The sequence below is a fragment of the Odocoileus virginianus genome, chromosome 22, assembly GCF_023699985.2.
Source record: "Odocoileus virginianus isolate 20LAN1187 ecotype Illinois chromosome 22, Ovbor_1.2, whole genome shotgun sequence".
NCBI classification, from domain to species: domain Eukaryota; kingdom Metazoa; phylum Chordata; class Mammalia; order Artiodactyla; family Cervidae; genus Odocoileus; species Odocoileus virginianus.
The window spans coordinates 33,062,119-33,069,572 of record NC_069695.1 but is presented as its reverse complement, the minus strand read 5'-3'; positions in this window follow the sequence as shown (position 1 = coordinate 33,069,572).

The following is a 7,454-nucleotide window of genomic DNA, read 5'->3' as shown; positions in this document are numbered from 1 at the left end:
ACCTTTTTCTCAAGTGCACATGGAACCTTCTCCAGAATAGATCACATCCTGGGCCATAAATCTAGTCTTGGTAAATTCAAAAAAACTGAAATCATTCCAGTCATCTTTTCTGACCACAAAGCAGTAAGATTAGATCTCAATTACAGGAAAAAAAAAAAAAAAACTATTAAAAATTCAAACATATGGAGGCTAAATAACGCACTTCTGAATAACGAACAAATCAAAGAAGAAATCAAAAAAGAAATCAAAATATGCATAGAAATGAATGAAAATGAAAACACAACAACCCAAAACCTATGGGACACTGTAAAAGCAGTGCTAAGGGGAAAGTTCATAGCAATACAGGCTTACCTCAAGAAACAAGAAAAAAGTCAAATAAATAACCTAACTCTACACCTAAAGCAACTAGAGAAGGAAGAAATAAAGAACCCCAGGGTTAGTAGAAGGAAAGAAATCTTAAAAATTAGGGCAGAAATAAATGCAAAAGAAACAAAAGAGACCATAGCAAAAATCAACAAAGCTAAAAGTTGGTTTTTTGAAAAGGTAAATAAAATTGACAAGCCATTAGCCAGACTCATCAAGAAACAAAGGGAGAAGAACCAAATCAACAAAATTAGAAATGAAAATGGAGAGATCACAGCAGACAACTCTTAAATACAAAGGATCATAAGAGACTACCACCTGCAGCTCTATGCCAATAAAATGGACAACTTGGAAGAAATGGACAAATTCCTAGAAAAGTATAACTTTCCAAAACTGAACCAGGAAGAAATAGAAGATCTTAACAGACCCATCACAAGCACGGAAATCGAAACTGTAATCAGAAATCTTCCAGGAAACAAAAACCCAGGACCAGATGGCTTCACAGCTGAATTCTAGCAAAAATTTAGAGAAGAGCTAACACCTATCTTACTCAAACTCTTCCAGAAAATTGCAGAGGAAGGCAAACTTCCAAACTCATTCTATGAGGCCACCATCACCCTAATACCAAAACCAGACAAGGATGCCACAAAAAAAGAAAACTACAGGCCAATATCACTGATGAACATAGATGCTAAAATCCTTAACAAAATTCTAGCAAACAGAATCCAACAACATATTAAAAAGATCATACATCATGACCAAGTAGGCTTTATCCCAGGAATGCAAGGATTCTTTAATATCCACAAATCAATCAATGTAATACACCGCATTAACAAATTGAAAGATAAAAACCATATGATTATCTCAATAGATGCAGAAAAAACCTTTGACAAAATTCAACATCCATTTATGATAAAAACTCTCCAGAAAGCAGGCACAGAGGGAACATGCCTCAACATAAGAAAAGCTATATATGACAAACCCACAGCAAACATTATCCTCAATGGTGAAAAAATGAAAGCCTTTCCCTTAAAGTCAGGAACAAGACAAGGGTGTCCACTCTTACCACTACTATTCAACATAGTTTTGGAAGTGTTGGCCACAGCAATCAGAGCAGAAAAAGAAATAAAAGGAATCCAGATAGGAAAAGAAGAAGCAAAACTCTCACTGTTTGCAGATGACATGATCCTCTACATAGAAAACCCTAAAGACTCTACCAGAAAATTACTACAGCTAATCAATGAATACAGTAATGTTGCAGGATATAAAATTAACACACAGAAATCCCTTGCATTCCTATATGCTAACAATGAGAAAACAGAAAGAGAAATTAAAGAAACAATACCATTCACCATTGCAACAAAAAGAATAAAATACTTAGGAGTATATCTACTTAAAGAAATGAAAGACCTATATATAGAAAACTATAAAACATTGATGAAAGAAATCAAAGAGGACACAAACAGATGGAGAAATATACCGTGTTCATGAATTGGAAGACTCAATATTGTGAAAATGGCTATATTACCCAAAGCAATCTATAGATTCAATGCAATCCCTATCAAGCTACCAATGGTATTTTTCACAGAACTAGAAAAAATAATTTTCTAGTTAAAATTACAAAAATAATTTTCTAGGTAAAATTACAATATTTCACAATTTGTATGGAAATACAAAAAACCTCGTATAGCCAAAGCAATCTTGAGAAAGAAGAATGGAACTGGAGGAATCAACCTGCCTGACTTCAGGCTCTACTACAAAGCCACAGTCATCAAGACAGTATGGTACTGGCACAAAGACAGAAATATAGATCAGTGGAACAGAATAGAAAGCCCAGAGATAAATCCACGAACCTATGGACACCTTAACTTCGACAAAGGAGGCAAGGATATACAATGGAAAAAAGACAACCTCTTTAACAAGTGGTGCTGGGAAAACTGGTCAACCACTTGTAAAAGAATGAAACTAGAACACCTTCTAACTCCATACACAAAAATAAACTCAAAATGGATTAAAGATCTAAATGTAAGACCAGAAACTATAAAACTCCTAGAGGAGAACATAGGCAAAACACTCTCCGACATAAATCACAGCAGGATTCTTTATGCCCCACCTCCCAGAATATTGGAAATAAAAGCAAAAATACACAAATGGGACCTAATTAAACTTAAAAGCTTTTGCATAACAAAGGAAACGATAAGCAAGGTGAAAAGACAGCCCTCAGAATGGGAGAAAATAATAGCAAACGAAGCAACAGACAAAGGATTAATCTCAAAAATATACAAGCAGCTCCTGCAGCTTAATTCCAGAAAAATAAATGACCCAATCAAAAAATGGGCCAAAGAACTAAACAGACATTTCTCCAAAGAAGACATACAGATGGCTAACAAACACATGAAAAGATGCTCAATATCACTCATTATCAGAGAAATGCAAATCAAAACCACAACGAGGTACCATTACACACCAGTCAGGATGGCTGCTATCCAAAAGTCTACAAGCAATAAATGCTGGAGAGAGTGTGGAGAAAAGGGAACCCTCTTACACTGTTGGTGGGAATGCAAACTAGTACAGCCACTATGGAGAACAGTGTGGAGATTCCTTAAAAAACTGGAAATAGAACTGCCATATGACCCAGCAATCCCACTCCTGGGCATACACACTGAGGAAACTAGATCTGAAAGAGACACGTGCACCCCAATGTTCATCACAGCACTGTTTATAATTGCCAGGATATGGAAGCAACCTAGATGCCCATCAGCAGACGAATGGATAAGGAAGCTATGGTACATATACACAATGGAATATTACTCAGCCATCAAAAAGAATTCATTTGAATCAGTTCTAATGAGATGGATGAAACTGAAGCCCATTATACAGAGTGAAGTAAGCCAGAAAGATAAAGATCAATACAGTATACTAATGCATATATATGGAATTTAAAAAGATGGTAATGATAACCCAATATGCAAAACAGAAAAAGAGACACAGATGTACAGAACAGACTTTGGGACTCAGTGGGAGAAGGCGAGGGTGGGATGTTCTGAGAGAACAGCATTGAAACAAGTATACTATCAAGGGTGAAACAGACCACCAGCCCAGGTTGGATGCATGAGACAAGTGCTCAGGGCTAGTGCACTGGGAAGACCCAGAGGGATCGGGCAGAGAGGGAGGTGAGAGGGGGGATCAGGATGGGGAACACATGTAAATCCATGGCTGATTCATGTCAATGTATGGCAAAAACCACTACAATATTGTAAAGTAATTAGCCTCCAACTAATAAAAATAAATGGAAAAAAAAAAACTGTCGTCCGTGTTTGTGTGTGTACATTGGTACCTGTGGAGAAGCCCAAAAGCTTTTGATTCTATTTCACCAAGTAGCCATTATAGACCACATGATGCACTGGAAATGAACACTGGAGGAGAACTGCGGAAACCACCCACAAACTCCATCTTTGACAATCCAGTTTACATGCTTGACTTTGATTTCCTGCTCATAGCGCCAATGGCTCTGCTAGCAAACTACCTGAAGACACTGATTTCTCAGAGGACACAGAACAGGAAAGAGAAACCGAATGAAAGAGAAACATGTGCACTCAGGATGAACCCCACAAGGGAAGCTGAATATCAAGATAGAGAATTTAATTTTTCTGGTAATGGCGCAATTCTGCTCTCAAGTGAATCTTTCTTTATTCTACTTTATTTTGCACTTATTATCTCTGAGGCACAATTTTTAATCTATAATTCTCTCACCACATAATTTAGACCTCTGTATATAGCAGTAAGCTATGTGCTACGTGAAACAGTCTGGTGCTAAATTGTTTTGCCTGTGTAGATCTTGTCATTCCCATTTTCTGTTTCTCTTTGGTCAGAGCCTGACTTGGAGAAGTAATGATGTAACCTGCATGACAAAGAGTTGGGAAAGGATGATCAGTATGCCTCTTTCTGACAAAAGAAGTTTAAAACATCTCATCTTATTTCCCTCAAGAAGCTAAGAGGCAGAACAAGCATGATAGTGGACGTCAGGTAGGGCTGTATCAGGAGGGAGAAGTAAGGAGGGGAGGGCAGGAATAGGGGTGGGAGAGAAAGGTGAAGAACTAAAGTGAAGAAATGTGACAGAATCTGGAAGAAAAAAAGTATAGACAGACTCAGGACAAAGACTGTTTTTTTTTTTTTTTTTTTCAGTTTATGATACACAGCCAATTTCTTCACCATCTTGGTCATCTCAACATTTATCTCCACTGTTTCCTGTAGAACATAGCATTGTGCTTAATCATAGGACAGGGGCTCCAAAAAAGGAAGGACAGAAGGGAAGGAATGGATTTTTTAAAATTAGAAAGTGAGCCCGCAAATAAATGGTACAGAAAGGCATAAACAAGTACTAAAAAAAAAGGTACATATATATTGGAAATTTATTCTGAATACTGTCCTTGAATCATCATAGAATATAGATAAGATGAGACTCATCAATAAAGCACACAAATCACTTCATCTCTTAGTAAGTAAACTCTCTGGGTCCAGGAAGATAAACACATTATAAAAAGAAATACAGCTCTTATGTAAATGCTGTCGCAGAAAGGTTTGAAGACATCTCGAACAAGGCCTTTAGGTTCCTAAAAGTTATCAGGGGGTCGCAGCTCACTTTATAAATCCCTTGATGTGTTTCAAATTACAATAAGATACCATCAGATATGACAATAAAAAGTAGTTTTGTTTTTCCTTAAAAAAAAAAACAAAACAAGGGAAAGAAGAAAGAAAAAGTCGAATGAGCAATCTGTTTTATGTTTGGGGGCAAGCAAGCTCTTCTATGGGCTTCCCAAGTGGCGCTAGTGGTAAAGAACCCTACTGCCAATGCAAGAGACATAAGAGATGTGGGTTTGATCTCTGGGATGGGAAGGTCCTCTGGAGGAGGTCATCGCAACCCACTCTAGTATTCTGCTTGGAGAGTCCCTTGGACAGAGGAAGGAAAAAATCTTATAATTTCCTACCCTTTTTCTCTGGGTGTCCAAATTAAAACACCTCAGAAAAGATTATGCTCCCTTTATCCTTCTCAAATTACATAATAAACAGAATTTCACTGAAAATATTGCCCTTGTTTCATGTCAACAACTCATCTTAATCATCTAGTTTACTGATGTAGTTGCGCCTGAATTTTTATTAACCTGTTTTTAACTTTGCCTTTGAATTACTTTGAGAAACAAAACTGATAGTAGATTCTAGGTAATAAACTGGGCCAAATTTGCACATTTGGGTCCAAGCTTCTCATACCATCCAAAAGAGTCTAACACTGAAATTCTGGCCTCAACGAAGTGTATGAATGCATATTTTAATTAATGCAGACTGTGAGATCTAGCAATGTAGTGGAAACACTCTCTATAAAGAAAAAAATAGTTCCAGAAAGATATATGGACTTAACTCATGTTTCCTAATAAATATGACTGTCATGTTACTTGAAAATTAAGCTCTTTTTTAATTAGTGACAATAGGAAAAATGTAGTATGTGTTATACCAGTAAAACAAAATCAAAAACTAAAGAACAAGCATGAAAACATTGAAGGTAACAGTATAGTTCTGAGTATGTTTTGTAGTATATTATCCATATAGGATTTTTTTTTTTTTTTTTTTTTGGCTCCACTAGGTATTGGTCGTGGCATGCAGGATCTTTAGTTGCAGCATGTGAGCTCATAGTTGCAGCATGTGGGAACTAGTTCCCTGAGCAGGGATCGAACCTCTGCCCCCTGCACTGGGACTGCAGAGTCTTAGCCACTGGACTGCCAGGGAAGCCCCCATTTAGGATTTTAACAGAAGCATTTCCCATCTGAAATCTGTACTTCCTTGGTGACTCAGTTGATAAAGAATCTGCCTGCAATGCAGGAGACCCGATTCAATCCCTGAGTTGGGAAGATCCCCTGGAGAAGGCAATGGCAACCCACTCCAGTATTCTTGCCTGGAGAATTCCATGGACAGAGGAGCCTGGTGAGCTACAGTCCATGGTGTTGCAAACAGTCAGACACAACTGAGCGACTAACCCTTCCACATCCATCTGAAATTTACCATAAGATTTGTAAATAATTGTATGCTATTTGCAAAAGTCATTTAATTCCAGCAAAAATCTAGATGCCATTAAGAGCCCTTAGACAATACTTTATGGTAAAAAGTGAGTCAAAGAATATGCAAACAAGACACAAATCTAAAAACAAAAAGGTTTCCAACAGAGATAAAGGCAAATGGTACAGTGTTATGTTGCAGTCATGAACATCCCCTCTCCAAAAAAAAAAAAAGTTTAGCAACTTAGCAGAAACAGAAATTTATTTCTCACTCAAAATTTGCTGTGGGTCAAGGGGACCCTCTGGAGCCTCTCTGAGACACTGAATGAGGATCCAGAGGGACAGACACTCCACCCTCCTGGAACTGTACCATCTGGAGCATGTGATATCCTGGTTCGGTGATACAAAGAGAATTAGGGAGAACAGCACACTAACATTTATGTGCCTCCACCCAACTCACTTCTGCACACATGTCATTGGCCAAAGCAAATTCCATGGCTGTGTCTTGGAGATAAGGGAAATTTAGTCTTCTACGTGGCTGGAGAGGAGACCAGATATACTGACAACCAAGAACAGTAGGTACCATAAATGGTAAGAGCAGCTTTGGAGGGGATACTCAATTTTTCTGGTTAAGTATGGGATGACTCTCTTGCTGGCAATTACTTCAAAGATAACGCTGATGAGAAGGACTACAGTCTGAAGGAGAGGGATTTACCTTATTTCTCTGCCAGTCTGATGGGCCATCTGAATGCCCTCCTCTCTCCAGCCTACTCCCCCACCTCCCCTCCACTCTGATTTAAGACATTCACCTTCTCCCAGAAACCTAACCTAATTCTCTTGGACTAGGTTAGAGATCCCTCCTATGTGATTTCAGAGCATCTTATAATTGCTTCTGTATGTTAGAGTGTTCACATAAAGTGTTTTGATACACAGAAATGCAGGTAAAATGTGTGTGTGTGTCTATGCTCAGTCATTCAGTCATGTCTGACTCTGTGCGACCCTATGGACTGTAACCCACCAGGCTCCTCTGTCTGTGAGATTCTC